Source organism: Phyllobates terribilis, unplaced genomic scaffold (assembly GCF_046119375.1).
Source record: "Phyllobates terribilis strain yellow unplaced genomic scaffold, ASM4611937v1 Scaffold_86__1_contigs__length_6382490, whole genome shotgun sequence".
NCBI lineage: Eukaryota > Metazoa > Chordata > Amphibia > Anura > Dendrobatidae > Phyllobates > Phyllobates terribilis.
The window spans coordinates 4,912,728-4,933,565 of NW_027362846.1; the positions used below are offsets into that span (position 1 = coordinate 4,912,728).

Below are 20,838 nucleotides of genomic sequence, written 5' to 3' on the forward strand. Positions count from 1 at the left end.
TTGCTGTAAATCCTTGTGCTCCATGGTAGCGATCCTCAAAGTTTTGTTGATTGATTGCATGAACCGTTCCACTTCACCATTGGCCTGAGGCCAGTAAGGAGTTATTTTCCTGTGAGTGAAACCCAGATAGGTTGCGAATGATCGAAAGTCTGTGCTATTAAAAGGTGGTCCATTGTCGGATTTCACTGTTTCCGGTATGCCATATGCCGAGAAGATCTTGTCTAATTTTGGTATAACAGCCCTGGCAGAGGTTGTCGAAACATGTTCAATGACTGGGAACCTCGAATAGTCATCCATGACAACCAGCAGATAGGAGTGATCCGGTAAAACACAGAAGTCAACACTAACAGCAGTCCACGGGCCCTCTGGCAGGGGTGTCATTTGTAAGGGTGCGCGTCTATGGTCAATTGCAGTTGCTTGGCAAGGTATGCAAGTTTCAATAAGTGCCTCTACTTTTTTGTCTAGTCCTGGAAACCAGACTTTCTCTCTCAGTAATTGCTTTGTTTTCACCACCCCTTGATGAGCCTCGTGGGCCAGATCCAGTACTCTGCTTTGAAGCTTCTGGGGTATCACCAGCCGATTGTTACGCAACAGTAGATTTGAATCAGACACGGAGAGAGCATGTCGTGCATTAAAGAAAGCTGTCAAGTAGGTTGTTTGATCTGGTGTTTGGAGGCGGGCTTCAGCAAGAAAATTGCTCCAATTTTTAGATCGAACAGTCTCTATAACTAACTGAAGTTGGTGATCGGAATCCACCGTTTGTTGTATTTCCTGCATAGTCATGGCTTTTGGCACAAAATGTGCAACAATAAAATTGATATGTTCCTCTGCAAGGATAGTTGCTGGGATGTCGTCCTTGGTAGTTTGTGGTGTTGGGTGTCTCGAGAAGTAGTCTGCCGGATTACCAGCTCCTGCCTCGTATCTCAACCGAAACTAGTAGTTCTGTAGGCGGAGCAACCAGCGTTCAAGTCGTGGGGGAGGCTTTGAAGAATGTTTGTTGAAAAGCGGAATGAGCGGTTTGTGGTCACTTATCACTGTGAATTTATGTCCCATAAGGTACAGATGAAAATGAAGGCATCCCCATACAACCGCAAGAGCTTCCCTTTCAGTTTGTGAATAGCGTTGTTCTGTCTCTGTTAAGGCTTTGCTTGCATAGGAAATGGTAGAGACGTTGCCTGCTTTGGACACTTGTGTGAGAATTGCACCCAGGCCCACCGGACTTGCGTCCACGATAAGCTCGGTGGACTTTAGAGGGTCAAAATAGGCCATGACGGTGTCGCCAGTTAGACTGGACTTCATGGAGTCGAATGCTGCTTGGTGTTCAGTAATCCATGTCCAAGGAGTGTCTTTTTTCGTGAGTAGACGCAGGGGTTCGGAGACCGTGGCCAGATCAGGTATAAATCGTCCACAGTACGTGACTAGTCCTAGAAAACTGCGAACCTCTGACACATTTTGAGGTTGGCAAGCTGAATTTATGGCAGAAGTTTTCTGAGGATCTACTGAAAAGATATATCCAAAGAAGCTTAATGACTTTTGGTTAAACTCACATTTTGACGGATTGACAGTTAGATTGCAGGCTTGCAGTCTCTGAAACACTTGCTCTAAGTGACTGTCATGCTCCTCTTGGGTTGTACCATATATAAGAATGTCATCACTGACGTTTAGGACTCCTGCTATTCCAGATAGAACCTGACTGATAACGTTCTGAAATATTTCTGCCGCAGATGAGATACCAAAGTTCAACCTCTTGAATCGTCGTAAACCCACGTGGGTACTAAAAGTTGTAATGTATCTGGAATCTGGATGCAACTCAAGTTGATGATAACCTGATTTTAAATCAATTTTAGAGAATACTTTTGCACCATTCAGGTCTGCGAGAATGTCATCAATAGTGGGCGTGATGTGCCTTTCTCTTTGAATAGCCAGATTGGCATGCCGCATATCCACACATAGCCGGATTTTACCAGGCTGCTTTGGTTTTGGTGCAACAACAATGGGCGATACCCAAGGGGTCGGGCCTTCAACTCGTTCAACAACATCAGACGCTTCCAGATCTTGCAGTTCTTGCTCCACAAGTTTGCGGACATGAAATGGGATGCGCCTGTGAGGTTGAACAGACGGCTGTATTGACTGGTCAATATGCAATTTTATCTGAACGTCTTTTAGCTTACCGAGACCTTTAAAGAGATTGGGGTACCTCTGCATGATGTGTTGGGCCGAAGGACCCGTGACGCTATTGACCAGGTTGACCAGACCCAGAGATATAGCAGTACTGCAGCTGAGAAGCGTGTCTGCGGAGCACTCTACTACATATACAGTGTCTGTGATGGACTTCCCGTCAGCTGCAAGTTCTGACTGAAATTTGCCGCACAGGGGTAGTGCCGATGCTGAACCATAAGGAAAAATCTTTAGGCTAGTGCTTTGTAGAGCAGGTCTGTTCGGGAGTCGGCAATAGACTGCACGGCTGATGACGTTTACTGACGCCCCCGTGTCTACTAGGGCTTCCACCGGACTGCCATTTATCAGGATAAGTCGCCTTGGACTGGTAAGTGCGTGCAGTGTTTGAGATCCCTCTGCAGTTACTGAGAATAGATAAGTACTGTGAGGCTCGTCAGTAAGCTGCAGCGTTTGGACTTTTTGTGACCTGGGTTGTACTGTGGGATGAGGGGATTGTGGTTTGGATCTACACACTTTTGCAAAATGGTTTTGTTTTCCACAATTATGGCAGGTCCCCCCTTTTGCTGGGCAGACATTCTGGTGAGGATACGACCCTCCGCAGTTGTAGCAAGTTGCCCCCTGCGTACGAGGCACAGGCGGTCTCTGTGTTAGCTTTGCTATACAAGATGGTGCTTCCGCCTCGCACTCAATGTTCTCTATGAGTTTAGCTTGTTTTTCGGCGGTATCATTTACACGTGCTCTTTCAAGCAGTTTTGCTAAAGTCATGGTGGGATCTCTGAGTGCTTGTCTCCGTAATTTAGAGGAGATGCAGCCTTGTAAAATCTGCATTTGGATCTCTTTGTCGACATCTGCAAATTCACAGTAAGCTGCAAGGTGCCGTAGTCGGACATGATATTCATCAATATTTTCTGTTGCTGACTGCTTTAATTGTCTAAACTTGAAGGTTTCAAATGCCGCATTTCTGTGTGGGGAGAAGTATTTGCTTAATGCTGCCTTGCTGAGCTCATAGTCTTTGTCTTCTCCAGTATTAGGCAGAGTAGTGAAGATATCATAGACTTGTTCCCCTGCATAATGTAATAGCATGGCTTTCTTCCTGGTATCATCTGATATGTTCATGGCTTGTAGGAATATATCAAAACGCTTCAGCCATTTCTCCCAACATGCTGCTAGGTTAGCTGGGGACTGATGTACATCAAAAGCAGGGAAGGCAGGTAAACAGGCCATTGTTGTAGAGCTGAAATACCTTTAGTTGATGATGAACGCTTCCTCGTCGCCAGTTGTGGTGTTGTTATGCAGACGAAAGGAACTCCAGAAGGCCACACAGAGATGCTGGATGGTAGGTTTAGACAGCCATACTTTTATTCTCCTGCTTCCGTTCCCTTCTCTCTCCGCTACCCGCGCGCTACCCTCCTTCCGCCTTGTCCCCTCCTCCCCATTACATCATCGTTACTAGGCAGAAACTGAAACAAGGATAACAGCCAACCAATCACAGATGTAGTAACAACATCACAATCCCCACAGCCCTTCACTTAATATGATGCCCCACATTTCCTAATATTTAAAAAAAAAATAACACACACTACTTAACCAACCCCGTTCCCGAGGTGTGCTGCTCCGGTCTGTGCAGTGTGAGTACTGAGGCTCCATACTACAGCCGTGATGTTGTGATGTTTCCACCCAAGATGGTGCAAAATTACCAAGTCTCACCCTTCTGCTGACTTGCCGGGATTAAAGCTGCTGCGACTTCGGGGCTTCCAGGGTCGACTACCCCCACCAGTGGCACCCCGCTTTTGGTGGGCACCCACAGACAGGAGGTATCGACTAGCTTAGGAAGCTGGAAGTCTATTGAGGTATGTGAAGGGAGGGTCCCAACCTGGCTTCTCTGAACATATCCATGGGTTCCAGGTGACTGGAGGGTCCCAACGTGGCTACCCCAAACATCTCCATGGGAACAGGTGACTGGAAGGTCCCAACCTGGTTTCCCCAAACATATCCCTGGGGGTACGGTGACCGGAGAGTCACAATCCTAGCTTCCCCAAACGTATCCATGGGTTCAGCGATATTCAAATGGAGCATATCTGTGTTCCTCCAGCTGGGGCCGTGGTCCCCTAAGCTGACATCCTGTAGAAAGTCAAACCTGTGTTCCTCTTGATGGAGCCATGTTGTCTTAGCTGTTGCTCTGGCATTTCACTCTGTGTCATGGGTGTGTCAGAAGTGACAGATAGTCACCCTGCAGTTGGTTGCAGGAGATCTCTTCATTTGGCATTACAAACAACTTCTGAGAAGCTGTCTCTCTAGGCCCCAGCGGCTACCTTCTTCTGGCTAATTAACACCCTGGCCTGGGTGTATAAATACCTGCTGTGTGCCAGAGGGAGGTGTCGGCGATATTCATTATTCCTTGTGAAGGCTTGAGCAAGAGCAGTACTTCTTCCTCTCTAGTGCTAGAGGACGTGTGCGCATTTGTCTGGAGTCGACTAAAGCTAACCGATTTTCCTGTGTTTGTGCCCCCTTGTTGTCATTAGTATTCAGTCGGGATCGACTAGTGCTCATCCCCTCCCTCCCTAGCCAGGGCCAAATGCCAGGGAAAGACAGGGCGAGGTACGCGTGCGACGATTGGTGAAGAAACAATATAGGGATGTTAGTGGAGACAGGATGATATTAGATCAGCCTAGGAGGTCTTCACTCCCCCCTTTCCCTAGAGTCTGGGTTCCCTTTCCCTCTTCCTTTTGTGTTGCATTAAGTCTTTCCCACACCTGGCGTGACGCTCTCATTCTTCTTGCAGAACAATAGAATGTCCTCCTTACATTTACATCTGTGGCTCAGGTCATCATCCACAGGTCAGCGGAAAGGTGGGATGAGTTTAATTCTCATTGTGTCAAGCACTTAATCAATCTGCATAGTTCTTCCTTCTCTGTTTTGCAGGTCAATAAGTCAAAGGGCCCACATATTGGTCAATAAACATATATAGCAAACATCCATTGTTCAATGACCCTGCATCCCTGTCTTGCAAAGTTAGCAGACAATAAGTTGCAGTAAATATCAACTCAAGTGTCAACATCCAGGGTTATACAAACAATAGTCTGTACTTCTTGACCAATCAAAGAAAAACACAAATTGAAAAGTCAATATAAAGATAATAGCGTATGTCTCCTGGCCTACTGAATTTACGTCTGCATAATTAAGATTAAATGCAATGTCGTCACAAACTATATTGTGTGTTTAAGGGGCAGTACTGGGGGAAAAGCCCTCTAAAGCAAAACCTTAGACCTTTATTAAATATATGCATTAAAAACTGAACTAAAAACATATATACTTAAATCTAGCAAAATTACTAAGCTGAACGACTTGTTGTGGATGAATCTAAACTGATTAAAACAATGATGCTCCTGAATAATTGATACCATCACTACCGTACCCTATCCCGTACCGAAACAAAGGTGATACTGCCTAGTCGTGGAGGTTGTTCTCATGCACTAGAGGTCCGACAATGTCCATCGCCTAGTGTGAATGACCGGAAGTGACGCGTTTTACACTGAAACGCCAGATAAACTGATTGCCACCGCACCATTCGTACCCGTGACTGCACATATCCATAGTTATGTGTCCCACACCGCAGAGCATAATGGCCACTATGTGTCCGGACTACCACCCTTGTCAGCAGATAAAGTAACATACGGTTAGAAGCGGTGATTGGAGTTAAGAGTGAGCCGGAGAATTCATTGTATATCTGTTATTATAGATTTCACCTTGTAATCTCCCTGTTCTGCATTATTCACTGTTACTATAGTTATCACAATTCCCCCATATCAGGGACATAAATAATTATATTGGTTACTTCCACATTGTGTTTGTCTGTGGGATGTATCCGGTCTCCTGATTACAGGGGCATAATAGGGGCATCATACATACTGCATAAGGGGCATAATGGGGGCATTACACTGTGTGGGGGCATCATACATCCTGCAAAAGGGGCATAATGGGAACATTACACTGTGTGGGGGCATCATACATCCTGCAAAAGGGGCATAATGGGAACATTACACTGTGTGGGGGCATCATACATAAAGCAAAAGGGGCATAATGGGGGCATTACACTGTGTGGGGGCATCATACATCCAGCATAAGGGGCATAATGGGGGCATTACACTGTGTGGGGCATCATACATCCTGCATAAGGGGCATAATGGGGGCATTACACTGTGTGGGGGCATCATACATAAAGCAAAAGGTGCATAATGGGGGCATTACACTGTGTGGGGGCATCATACATACAGCATAAGGGGCATAATGGGAACATTACACTGTGTGGGGGCATCATACATAAAGCAAAAGGTGCATAATGGGGGCATTACACTGTGTGGGGGCATCATACATACAGCATAAGGGGCATAATGGGGGCATTACACTGTGTGGGGGCATCATATATCCTGCACAACGGGCATAATGGGGGCATTACACTGTGTGGGGGCATCATACATACTACATAAGGGGCATAATGGGGGCATCATACATACTGCATAAGGGGAATAATGGGGGCATTACACTGTGTGGGGGCATCATACATCCTGCATAAGGGGCATAATGGGGGCATTACACTGTGGGGGGCATCATACATCCTGCATAAGTGGCATAATGGGCGCATTACACTCTGTGGGGGCATCATCCATCCTGCATAAGGGGCATAATGGGGGCATTACACTGTGTGGGGGCATCATACATCCTGCATAACGGGCATAATGGGGGCATTACACTGTGTGGGGGCATCATACATACTGCATAAGGGGCATAAAGGGGGCATTACACTGTGGGGGGCAACATACATACTGCATAAGGAGCATAATGGGGGCATTACACTGTGTGGGGGCATCATACATCCTGCATAAGGAGCATAATGGGGGCATTACACTGTGTGGGGGGCATCATACATCCTGCATAAGGAGCATAATGGGGGCATTACACTGTGGGGGGCATCATACATCCTGCATAAGGAGCATAATGGGGGCATTACACTGTGGGTGGCATCATACATCCTGCATAAGGGGCATAATGAGGGCATTACACTGTGTGGGGGCATCATACATCCTGCATAAGGGCCATAATGGGGGCATTACACTGTGTGGGGGCATCATACATACTGCATAAGGGCCATAATGGGGGCATTACACTGTGTGGGGGCATCATACATACTGCATAAGGGCCATAATGGGGGCATTACACTGTGTGGGGGCATCATACATACTGCATAAGGGGCATAATGGGGGCATTACACTGTGTGGGGGGCATCATACATACTGCATAAGGGGCATAATGGGGGCATTACACTGTGTGGGGGCATCATACATCCTGTATAAGGGAAATAATGGGGGCATTACACTGTGGGGGCATCATACATCCTGCATAAGGGGCATAATGGGGGCATTACACTGTGGGGCCAGTAAAGGGGTCCTGTACTATGAGAACAATACGTTTCCTCCCTTCCTGTCTCCATAGTTGGGTCGTATGTATCTATTACAGGAAACAGAACAAAAACCTTATGATTCTTATAAAGGGGCAACACAAGTCCCCAAAGGAGTCTCTGTGCTGAAGGGGTTAATGCCCCCTGCGCCCAGTAATGGGGTCTCCACATACCTCCACCTGCAGAGCCGCCACCACATATATGGCTGCTCTGTGCGCACAGGACCTGTGATGAGGTCACAGGAGGGGAGGAGTCAGGGGTCACATGATTAGGGGCCTTAGTGGATGCACAGTGTGAACTGTGCGGCTCCTGTACAGTGATATCTGGAGTGAAGACGCTACATGGAGACGTCTCCGCAGTCGGTGACATTTCCGGCATTATTTGCCCCTCACTTCTGGTACAATTACCCCGCGCCTCCTTTTCTACAGTTTTATGTGTGGAATGTGACGTGGGATTTTCCTGCCAGGAAGGCAGATAGACGACACATGAGGTGATTATCACCAGTTACCGGACATCTACTCCAGGAGTGGGTGATAAATGCAGAATTGGTGACTTGTTTCTATTAGACTGTTTCTCTGATTGTTCCTCACCTGGTTTTGGCTCCCACTCCTGAGAAAAACTACTGACCGAATACTGATAGGGGGGCCGTGGCCTAAGGGTCATATGTGGCCATCCACCTCTCCAGTCACTGTGGGGGGTTTGTTTAGGATGGAGGGTTGCGTCTGTACTTGGATTTTAAAGAGATTAATAAAATCACGGTTCACAATCGCTGTCCTTTTACCTGAGCTGTTTAACCAATTATCTGGAGATAAGTGGTTTTACAAACTTGACTTGAGAGGGGTATACAACCTTATACACGTACGTGTCACGCCAGGTGTGGGAAAGACTTAGTGTAACACAGAGGGAAAATGGAAAGGAAGCCCAGACACTAGAGAAAGGGGGGAGTGGAGACCTCCTAGTCTGATCTGATGTCACCCTGTCTCAACTAGCATCCCTATATTGCCTCTTCAGCAATCGCCGCACGCGTGCCTCGCCCTACTCTCCCTGGCGTATGGCTATGGCTAGGGATGGGAATAGATGAGCACAAGTCAACCTACGCTAAACTCTATAGACAACAAAGGTAGACAAAACTGGGGGAAAACAGTTTAGCTTTAGATGAACTCCAAATAAGCACATGGCCTCAAGTTCCATAGAGGACGAAGTACTGCTCCTGCTAAGCTTCACAAGTAGAAATGAGTATAACTGGCGACTCCCTCTCAGACACACCAGGTATATATACACCCAGGCCAGAGAGCTAATTAGCAAGGGAGAGGTAGCCGCTCGGTCCTAAAGACAGCCTCTTATCTAAGGAGCTGTCTGCAATGCCAAATGTAGAGCTTTCCCGCAACTCACTGCAGGGCGACTGTCTGTCACCTCTGACACACCCGTGACAGTACCCCCCCCCCCTACGAGTGGCCTCCGGACACTCAGGACCTGGTTTCTCAGGAAAACAGGTGTGGAATGAACGAACCAATCTGGGAGCGTTTACCTCTGACGCTGAAACTCACATCCTCTCCTCTGGACCATAGCCTTTCCAGTGCACCAAGTATTGCAGAGAACGACGTTGGAGACGGGAATCTACAATCCTCGAAATCTGGAACTCCAGATTACCATCAACCATTACTGGGGGCGGTGATAGAGGTGAGGGCTCAAGAGGTTCCACATACCTTTTGAGTAAGGACCTTTGGAACACATTGTGGACCTTAAGGGCCTGAGGAAGTTTAAGACGAAACACAGCTGGGTTAATGACGGCGGTTATTTTATAGGGACCATTAAACCTAGGTCCCAGCTTCCAAGAAGGAACTTTCAATCTTATATTCCTGGTAGACAACCACACAAAGTCATTCACATTCAAGTTCGGACCTGGCATGCGTTTTCTGTCAGCCATACGTTTATAGCAGTCTCCCATGGTCTTTAAATTACACAGAACACCCTGCCATACTAAGGAGAGCGACGAAGCAAACCGCTCCTCCTCAGGAACTCCTGAAGCTCCTCCCCCACTGAAGATACCCAACTGTGGATGATAACCGTATGCACCGAAGAACGGTGACCTGCCAAAGGATTCTTGAAGATTATTATTGATGGCAAATTCTGCCAGCGGTAAGTAGGATGCCCAATCCTCCTGATTTTTGGAGATGAAACACCTGAGGTAGGTCTCCAAGTTCTGATTGACACACTCGGTCTGACCATTCGACTGAGGGTGGAAGGCAGAGGAAAAGGACAGCTGCACCCCCAGCCGAGAACAGAATGCCTTCCAGACCTTGGAAACAAACTGGGTCCCCCGATCAGACACCACATCGGAGGGAACCCTGTGAAGCTTCACAATCTCATTTATGAACACCTGAACAAGTGACTTGGCATTGGGAAGTGCAGGTAATGCGACGAAGTGAACCATTTTTCTGAACCTATCTACTACGACCAAAACCATCATTTTGCCTGCAGAAACCGGTATGTCAGTAATAAAATCCATGGACAAGTGTGTCCATGGCCTACTAGGGATAGGTAGAGGAAGAAGAGTACCGGACGGAAACACAAATACTACAAGCAGCTACATGTTCAATTACATGCCGATGCAACCCGGGCCACCAAAAATGACGAGAGAGGAGGTCCGTGGTTGCCTTACCACCAGAAAGCACAGAGTTATGATGTTCCTTGATTACTTTGCGGTGCAGCTTAGATGGTACAAATAACTTTCCTGAACGGCAGGTGGCAGAGGCGTCCCCCTGAGCCTCCAACACCTCACCCTCCAGTTCAGGATAAAGAGCCGAAATGACTACCTCTTTCTGTAATATCGCGGCAGGGTTATCATGGTCACCACCACCAGGGAAGCTCCGGGACAAAGCATCAGCCTTGACATTTTTGGCCCCTGGAGGAAAAGTGACAACAAAATTGAACCTAGTAAAAAACAGGGACCATCTGGCTTGCCTAGGGTTGAGACTTTTAGCTGACTGGAGATATGACAGGTTCTTCTGGTCAGTAATAACAGTAATAGAATGGACAGCCCCCGCCAACCAATGTTGGCATTCCTCGTATGCCAATTTGATCGCCAAAAGTTCCCTATTACCCACATCATAATTTCTCTCAGCCGAAGACAATTTTTTAGAAAAGAACGTGCATGGATGCCATTTACCAGGGGACGAACCCTGAGACAACACAGCCCCAACCCAGACATCTGAAGCATTGACCTCCACAATAAAGGGTTGAGAAACATCGGGTTGACTGAATATAGGTGCAGTGGTAAAATGATTCTTTAAGGAAGAAAAAGCCTGGAGGGAAGCATCCAACCATTTGGAAAATCAGACCCCTTCTTAGTCATGTCAGTAAGGGGTTTCACTATAACAGAGTAATTTTGGATGAATTTCCTGTAAAAATTAGTAAAGCCCAGAAAACGTTGTAGAGCCTTCAGGTTCTCGGAACGTTCCCAGTCAAGAACTGCACTGATCTGTTCCGGATCCATCCGAAAACGTGAAGATGACAACAAGTACCCCAAAAACTGCACCTCCTGAACATCAAAAACACATTTTTATAGTTTGGCGTAAAGTTTGTTATCCCTTAATATCTGAAGCACCTACTTAACATGCCCCCGATGAGTCTCAAAATCAGGTGAATAAACTAAAATATCGTCCAGATAGACCACCACAAACCTCCCCATCAAAATATAATTTATAAAATGCTGGAATACCGCAAGTGCATTGGTCAAACCAAAAGGCATAACCAGACTCTCGAAATGTCCTTCCAGGGTATTGAACACTGTCTTCCATTTGTCCCCTTCTATGATTCTAACCAGATTGTAGGCTCCCCTTAAGTCCAACTTGGAGAATATCTTAGCTCCCACAACCTGTCTGAACAAATCAGGAATCAGAGGAAGAGGGTATGGATCACGGATGGTAATTTGATTTAATTCCCGGAAATTTAAACAGGGAAGTAGACCGCCATCATTTTCTTTGCAAAGAAGAACCCTGCCGCCACTGGCGAAGATGAGGGTCTGATATGTCCCTTCTTCAGACTTTCCGCAATGAAATCCTTCATGGCTTGTCTCTCAGGGCCAGAAAGATTATACAGTCTGGACTTCGGTAGTTTAGCTCTAGGGGTCAGGTTAATAGGACAGTCATAAGCACGATGACGACGCAAATCCTGACACCCCTTCTCAGAAAAAACGTCCTCAAAACCAGACGACAGAAAAGCAGGTAATATTTCCGTAGAGACAGTAGCAATGTCAATATCTGGACAGTTCTCATGGCAGTAATCACCCCATTCAATAATCTCCCCGGTTTGCCAATCCACCAATGGATTATGTTTAACGAGCCAAGGTATACCCAAGACAATCGGAGTGGGAAGATTGTCCAGAACATAGCAAGGGATGATTTCACAATGAACTGTCCCCACCCTCAGTTTTACATTATGGACAATCTGAGTAAATGCTCTCTGTGCAAGTGGCGTCAAGTCAATGGCAAAGATGGGAATAGGTTCATCTAAAGCAAAGTAAGACCATGAGTTTTCACAAACTCAGCACCAACCATGCTGACTCTGGCTCCACTGTCAATAAACACAGAGTTTTTTTGGTTTTGCTCTCTAGCACCACCTCTGCTGTCAGGACATAGCGGGAACTGCAGTTTGGCCACAAATGCACCCCTTGTTTGTCTAACTCAAGACTACCGAGAGTTAATCGAGTCTCCTTTTGTTTAGGAATTGAAGGACAGATCCCAGCAAAGTGTCCCTTTTTCCCACAAAAAAAATACGCCTTTTTTCTTGAGAATATCCAGGGAGATGTATGATGTAGAGACACCCCCTAACTGCATGGGTTCCTCCCCCAGTACTGGTTCACCCCCAGACCGCTCCCCTGGCAAAGGTACACAACCCCGGCAAGAAAGCCCCGGAGAAGATGGTCGCACCCGTCTATTCCGAAGGCGTCTATCAAGAAGTATGGCCAAAGACATGGCAGCCTCCAAGGACTGAGGAGTTTCATATACAGCCAAGGCATCTTTCAACCTTTCAGTAAGCCCCTCACAAACCTGACTTCTAAGGGTTGAGTCATTCCATTTTTAATCCATCACCCATCTGCGGAATTCTGAACTGTATGTCTCCACTGATCGAATCCCCTGCTGAAGGCGACGTAGCCTAGACTTAGCCAAGGCGACTCGGTCAGAGTCATCATAGATGAGGACCAGAGCTCCAAAAAACCCTCCACAGATTGGAGACAAACCGAGTCCTGCGGTAACGAAAACGCCCATGACTGAGGATTGCCCTGCAATAGAGAGATCACAATGCCAACACGCTCCTCATTACTGGAGGTGTAGGGACGAAGTTTAAAATTAAATTTGCATGCCTCCTTAAATACAAAAAACTTGTCCCTACCTTCTGAAAATCTGTCCGGAAGGGAAACCTTGGGTTCAGGATGGACAAGCCTACCTGCAGAGACCACCATATTGGCGACCTGTAACCGCTGATGCTGCTGCTGTACCTCACCACGGAGGTCATTCACCTCCAGAGACAGCCAGTGCAGCTGCTCTGCAACTGAAGCCATACCCAAGGGAGAAAGGAAAAAAAAAGGTTCATGCCCAAGAACACACAAAGAAAAAAAAACAAACAACATATCCGTTCCATTTTTTTTTTTCCTTTTCAAAACGTGCTTGGCCAGTTATAATGTCATGCCAGGTGTGGGAAAGACTTAAGGCAACAGAGAGGGAAAATGGAAAGGGATCCCAGACACTAGGGAAAGGGGGAAGTGGAGACCTCCTAGTCTGATCTGGTGCCACCATGTCTCAACTAGCATCCCTATATTGCCTTTTCAGCAATCGCCACACGCGTGCCTCACCCCACTCTCCCTGATGTATGGCTATGGCTAGGGATGGGAGGAGATGAGCATTAGTTAACCTAGGCTAAACCCTATAGACAAGGGTAGACAAAACAGGGGGAAAACAGCTTAGCTTTAGATGAACTCCAAATGTGCACACGGCCTTAAGCTCCAGAGAGGAGAAAGTACTGCTCCTGCTAAGCTTCACAAGTAGAAATGAGTATAACCGGCGACTCCCTCTCAGACACACCAGGTATATATACACCCAAGCCAGAGAGCTAATTATCAAAGGAGAGGTAGCCACTCAGTCCTAAAGACAGCCTCTTATCTAAGGAGCGGTCTGCAATGCCAAACGTAGAGATCTCCTGCAAGCCACTTCAGGGCGACTGTCTGTCACCTCTGACACACCCGTGACAGTACGTGAGGGTGACGAATGGAATACCACATTCAATATGCCCGAGGTCTTTTTGAAAATTTGATGATGATTAATTTGAATTAACCAATGCTCCGGCAGTCTTTCAAAATCTCATGAATGACATTATTTGCTCACTGGTGGATAGATTTGTGGTAATTTACCTGGATGACATTTTGAGTTACTCGCGTACTCTGGAGAAGCATCGTGAACCGTCAATTTGAGGTACAGCAGGTGCAGTTCTTAGGACATTTAATTTTTGCATTGGGATTTCAGATGTTACCCGTTGAGGCAGAAGCAGTCCTCGATTGGGTTCAACCTAGTAACCTGAAAGCGTTACTGAATTTTTTTGGCTTTGCAAATTTTATTGGAAGTTCATTAAGAACTTTTTGGTCATAACCAAGACTTTTACGGACATGACTATGAAGGGAATATATTTTTCTTCTTGCGCAGACTAAGTGGTAAATGCTTTTTGTCCTCTCAAAACAGCTTTCTCTGAGGTTCCTGTTCTTAGCTAACCTGAGGTCAATCAGTCTTTCTTTTTAAAGGTACAGGTGCTTCTCACTAAATTAGAATATCATCAAAAAGTTAATTTACTTCAGTTCTTCAATACAAAAAGTGAAACTCATATACACTGCTCAAAAAAATTAAGGGAACACTAAAATAACACATCCTAGATCTGAATGAATGAAATATTCTCATTGAATACTTTGTTCTGTACAAGGTTGAATGTGCTGACAACAAAATCACACAAAAATCATCAAATTTATGAACCAATGGAGGCCTGGATTTGGAGTCACCCCAAAATAAAAGTGGAAAAACACACTACAGGCTGATCCAACTTTGATGTAATGTCCTTAAAACAAGTCAAAATGAGGCTCAGTATTGTGTGTGGCCTCCACGTGCCTGTATGACCTCCCTACAATGCCTGGGCATGATCCTGATGAGGCTGAGTATTGTGTGTGGCCTCCACGTGCCTGTATGACCTCCCTACAACGCCTGGGCATGCTCCTGATGAGGTTGCGGATGGTCTCCTGTGGGATGTCCTCCCAGATCTGGACTAAAGCATCCGCCAACTCCTGGACAGTCTGTGCTGCAACGTGACGTTGGTGGATGGAGCGAGACATGATGTCCCAGATGTGCTCAATCGGATTCAGGTCTGGGGAACGGGCGGGCCAGTCCATAGCTTCAATACCTTCATCTTGCAGGAACTGCTGACACACTCCAGCCACATGAGGTGTGGCATTGTCCTGCATTAGGAGGAACCCAGGGCCAACCGCACCAGCATATGGTGTCACAAGGGGTCTGAAGATCTCATCTCGGTATCTAATGGCAGTCTGGCTACCTCTGGCGAGCACATGGAGGGTTGTGCGGCCCTCCAAAGAAATGCCACCCCATACCATTACTGACCCACTGCCAAACCGGTCATGCTGAAGGATGTTGCAGGCAGCAGATCGCTCTCCACGGCGTCTCCAGACTCTGTCAAGTCTGTCACATGTGCTCAGTGTGAACCTGCTTTCATCTGTGAAGAGCACAGGGCGCCAGTGGCGACTTTGCCAATCCTGGTGTTCTGTGGAAAATGCCAAGTGTCCTGCACGGTGTTGGGCTGTGAGCACAACCCCCATCTGTGGACGTCGGGCCCTCATGCCACCCTCATGGAGTCGGTTTCTAACCGTTTGTGCAGACACATGCACATTTGTGGCCTGCTGGAGGTCATTTTGCAGGTCTCTGGCAGTGCTCCTTCTGTTCCTCCTTGCACAAAGGCGAAGGTAGTGGTCCTGCTGCTGGGTTGTTGCCCTTCTATGGCTCCCTCCACATCTCCTGGAATCTGTTCCATGCTCTGGACACTACGCTGACAGAGACAGCTACCCTTCTTGCCACAGCTCGCACTGATGTGCCATCCTGGATGAACTGCACTACCTGAGCAACTTCTGTGGGTTGTACTGTAGACACCGCCTCATGCTACTGTACCTCTAGGGGTGAGAGCAATGGCAAAATGAAAAAGTGACCAAAACAACAGCCAAAAAGGATGAGAACAGAGAAATGGTCTGTGGTAACCACTTGCAGAACCACTCCTTTATAGGGGGTATCTTGCTAATTGCCGATCATTTCTACCAGTTGTCTGTTCCATTTGCACAACAGCAGGAGAAATTGAGTGTTCCCTTTATTTTTTTGAGCAGTGTACTATAGAGTCATTACAAACAGAGTGATATATTTCAAGTGTTTATTTCTGTTAATGTTGATGATTATGGCTTACAGTCAATGAAAACACAAAAGTCATTATCTCAGTAAATTTGAATACAATTCATATGAAAACTGTTAGAACCCTCCTGTTTGTTTTTTCTATCTTGTGTTTTGCGGTCATGTGACCATCTGCCTTTATATTCCAGCTCCGCCCTTCTGGCTGTGCTGGACTTCAGTGTTTGACTGTTTCTCTAGCCAGGTGCTTCGGTGCCTATCTCTGTCTAGTTTGCTTGGTCCTCTGGGACCTCTAGTACATTTTTGTCATTTTGTCTTCTGCAACAACTTCTCTGTTTAGGAGGTGTCCCATTTTGTCCCAGTCCTTAGTTCTTTTAGGGACCCCTCCCTTAATTCTATAGGTCTTCGTTCAGACTAGCAGAGGACTAAGGCGGGTCTGTTCACTAGGAACAGGCAGCCCGCTACATCATAGGGATTCAGCTTAGTCTTACTGTAGGGACAGCTTTCCCCCCTATCTTTCCTTAGTACATGTTGCAGATCATGACAGTAAGTCCAGCCCAAAAAAACTAAAAGGAAAGAAATTCGGGGATCAGTATGGTTTCCGTCCAGGATTTGGCTCAACGCCTGCAGGGATGGTCTCTGGAGGTGGCCGAGCTTCAGCAACACGTGAGTAGCTGTCCTGGAGCGCATTTTGTCTAACCCAAGGTAGGACTGCCTGATGTTTTTTATGGTAAACAGCAAGATTTTTTTTCCTTTAAAAATGCTTGTTTGTTATATTTTCATTTGAGACCCAGGTCCTCTGTGAATGAATCACAGCACATTGGTTATATTATGTCACTTTTGCGCAATGAACCACAGGGGTGGGCCTTTTCTCTCCAGCCTAATGATCCGTGTTTAAGGTCTGTTGAAGATTTTTTTTCTGCTATGGGGCTATTATATGACGGTCCTGATCAAATCTCATCTGCTGAATCAGAACTCAGACGTTTGAATCAGGGGTCAGATAATGTTGAAAATTATTGCACACACTTCAGGAGATGGGCTTTAGAAGTTAAGCGGAATGATCCCGTGCCGAGATGTTTATTTCTTGCTGGTCTCAGTGAAAGGGTTAAGGATTTGCTAATTGCATTCCCTGCACCTGAGACTCTGCAGGATGACATGCAAGAGGTAGGAACCGTGATGTTCTATTACAGACACGAGGGGCCAGACCGGCCAGGCCTCTGAGCCTTATCACCACTTTTAATAACCAGTGGTCAGAGGTGCGTGACCTGCTTACGAAGAATTGGGGTATTCTCCTTAGTGAGCCCAAGCTTTCTAAGCATATTTCTATGACCCCGAAGTTGGTGGCTCGTAGAGCTAGGAATTTAAAGGATAGGCTCTGTCAGAGCCACTATACACGTCCTTCCACTAGATTGAATAGGGGTGGCAAAATTTTCGGCACCTATCCTTGTGGAGGATGCAATATCTGCCAGTTTATAGTGGCACAAGATGTGCTAACTCTTTCCATCTTCCCCTATCAGATTCGTTCTACGGCTTATTTCAATTGTCGGACACGAAATGTAGTTTATGCTCTAATTTGTGACTGCCCAAAGATATATGTCGGACAGACATCACAAGAACTTAGAAAAAGGGTTCAACAACACATGTCTAACATATCTACGGCCAGGAGGGATCGCGAGAAGGACAAAACAATAACATCGGTGGCGGCACATTTTTTGGATGTCCACAATGGCCACCGATCTGGACTACAAGTCTTTGCCTTGGAACAGATAAAAACTAACATAAGGGGAGGCAATCGCACCAATGCCCTTTTGAGATGTGAGTCCAAATGGATCTTTAATCTCCAAAGTTTGGCACCCACAGGTCTTAACAGTGAATTATTATTTACAGGCTTTTATAAACAGTCATGAGTTGTCTATGGCTTCATTTGTTCTTCTCGTTTCTCTCTTCCTTAGACCTCATTCGACGAGTGGTGAGCACTGACATCCACTCTTTTAAAATAATCCATACTTATCTGAGAAGTTCCTGATTTGAAGTGGCCCTGGATTAAATCTCAGCAGCTTGTCATTTGGACTATATTTCCAGGTTACTGAACGATGCCTCTGGGTTCAAGAGTATCAGCAAGACTTTTCGGTAGCCATAATCTGGCATTTTTTGCACTACGCCCGCATTCTTGACCGCCGGGTAGAAGCACACTGAATAAATTTTTGCTCCATTATCTGCTCTATGGGGCAAAGGACCACAAGCATTGAGTGGAAGACGGAGGAGTACCCGCCTTTCCTCTCTCATTACTCTGCTCTTTTGCTGGCGGATTGGCATGGCGTCGCATTGCTGTCGAATGGCTTATTACGGCTCGGATAGCACTGGTCTCTTCTAAGCAATTGACTGTTTTCTTTAAATTGGGACTACTAGGATGCTCTTGTGATCCCTCCAGGACAATAATTTGATTGATACTTACATTGTGGTGTTGTCAATTTGGCCCTGTATCTCTACTCTGCGCGTATCTGTGGTGGTCAATAGGGATACTTACCCCTTGAGAATAGCAAGACAAAAGGATACAAGTGACGGAAGAAGAAAAATGATATATAAGTATATCCTTTATTCCACAGTGCCTATTAATTTCTGGGTATTAGCCTTGGTTGGATTCTCATTTCCTCTATGTGATATTTCCAATTGAAGCCTTGCATTCATTATTTCTTTGCGGACATGGTACCTTAGAGTAATTGAATGATACCTAAACAAAGTGATTTCTATAGTGATCTCTTGGTCTCCATGGGACAGCAATGGTGCGACGCGCCACACACGGCCTTATTTATCCTTTGTGTACCCACAGGGCTGCTCTGCCCCCATACCAATGACATACCCATTTTGTGATGATTATTGGCGATAATAAATTTATCCACCAACTATACGCAATTGAGTCTCTTCTCTCCGTTGTCTGTATGATATCGACGTAATTAATTTTGCCTGTGATCTCTCTTGCCACATGTGCTATATGACACGGACATGTAGTTTCGTTTATAACTTTCTATAACCATTGTGGCATCACTTTGATATTTATCGTGGACAACCACGTATCCCTAGGGCTCTTGTTAGCCTTATAGTATATGGGTGATATTGCCCAATGAAAATCGTGTCCTTGTAAAGTAATGCCATATTCTTCCTATGTAAAGAATTGCTATTCTTCTATACATATGTTCCCTTTGGATGTCCTTGTGCTGTGTTAAGTGCTTGATTCAATCCATTGTGATATTACTTGGAAGATTGGAGTCGTCACTGTACTGACCACTTTGTGTGAGACAGGGATTTGAGTGGACGGATGGTGACGTCTGGGCACCTCATCTATGCTATGGCTATGTGTGGCTTGCGACATGCACACGTCTATGCGGGTCACTATGGGAACACCTGGTAACTTCCTTGCTTGGGGCACGTGATGTGATTATGTGTTGTGCGCAGAGGGGAGGGTTTTCGTCTCCTGCACTTGTACTCCCGCTTCCTTTTGTCTGTTGACATGGAGCTGCTTATATGTCATCTGCGCATGCGCTGTTGACATGGCTACGAGATGCCATAGTAACGCGTGACGCCGATAACCCTTTAGTCACGTGCTTCCGGTTCTGCAATGCGGACTTCCGCTTCCTGATGAATGGAGCTCCGGCGTCTACAGGCACGCAGCTGTCCCCTGGTAAAATTCTACAATTACACAATTAAGGCTATTATATAAACTGACATACAGGACTATACCTCATATGCCCCTGATGAAGCCACCTTGAGTGGCGACACGCGTTGGGCACGGGAGCTCCAGCTATACCTTCCTATGCACAGGCTGTATGTTCTTGTAGCACCTATCTACTTTAGGTTTCCATGCAGACCTGGTTACCCTACAAGCCTCTTAGGCAGATCCAGTCTTTGATGTTGTCTATTTACTTGCTTGTTTCTGTGGGGTCTAAGGTGGGGCATGGGCATTTCATATACCTTTTCATATTCATTGTTATTGTTTGGGTGTCCCATGCATGATAGTAATTTTTGTCTCCAACTACCGATTGTTTTCTGAGGTTTTATATACGCATCTCTCTAACCTTTTTTGTATTGTTGTGTGCCCTATGGGATTTCCTATTTTTGGCATGTGTAATATAGAGTTTGGGGAATATTGACCACCACAGATACCCCGTCTCAGCCTGTGTAACCTTTATTCTTCTCTTCACCTATCTATGTGCAATATTATCTACTATATCTTATTTATATACAGGAAGGTATTCTGTTATAGCTAGCTCCCGTAATAGTGGTTTTTGTCCACTATTTTTTATGGTGTTTTAATTTTTGGTTGGTATATTGTTCTGTACATGTGTGTCTGAATTTATATGTTTCAATAAATTGATTGTATATTTATGGTAATCTATTTATTGTTGATTATTTGGGTGATCACCGTAGCAAGCATATCTTCTTCTCTCTTTTGACTGTTCTGTGTATTATGTTTTGATATGCTAGGGGTAGATCCCGAATATTGGATGGTGCCCTCCTATATAGTAGTGTTTGCTGTCATGCAGCTAGCAGAGTCATGAGAAGACCAGGTCCAGAGTATTCCCGTCTTCATGAGTAGGAGAGTTAGTGAGCTGCGAGAGGCCGAATGAGGCGGTTAGAGAAAGAAGATGAGAGGCAGATGGGGAATGCGGCTTATCAATGGGCATGTTAAAATCCCCCATGATGAGAGTGGGAATATTGCAGGATAGGAAGTGTGGAAGCCAGGTGGCAAAGTGATCCAGAAAC

General features: G+C 46.0%; 1 protein-coding gene and 1 pseudogene across 1 annotated transcript in view; one reads left to right on the top strand and one right to left on the bottom strand.

Annotated features, from left to right (window-relative positions):
- The window catches only part of LOC141197713 (gastrula zinc finger protein XlCGF66.1-like), a 243,860-nt gene that overhangs the window by 164,095 nt on the left and 58,927 nt on the right, over positions 1 to 20,838 (top strand). The gene's annotated exons all lie outside the window — the stretch shown is intronic.
- LOC141197684 (uncharacterized) overlaps positions 1 to 20,838 on the bottom strand; it is a 76,122-nt pseudogene that overhangs the window by 36,291 nt on the left and 18,993 nt on the right.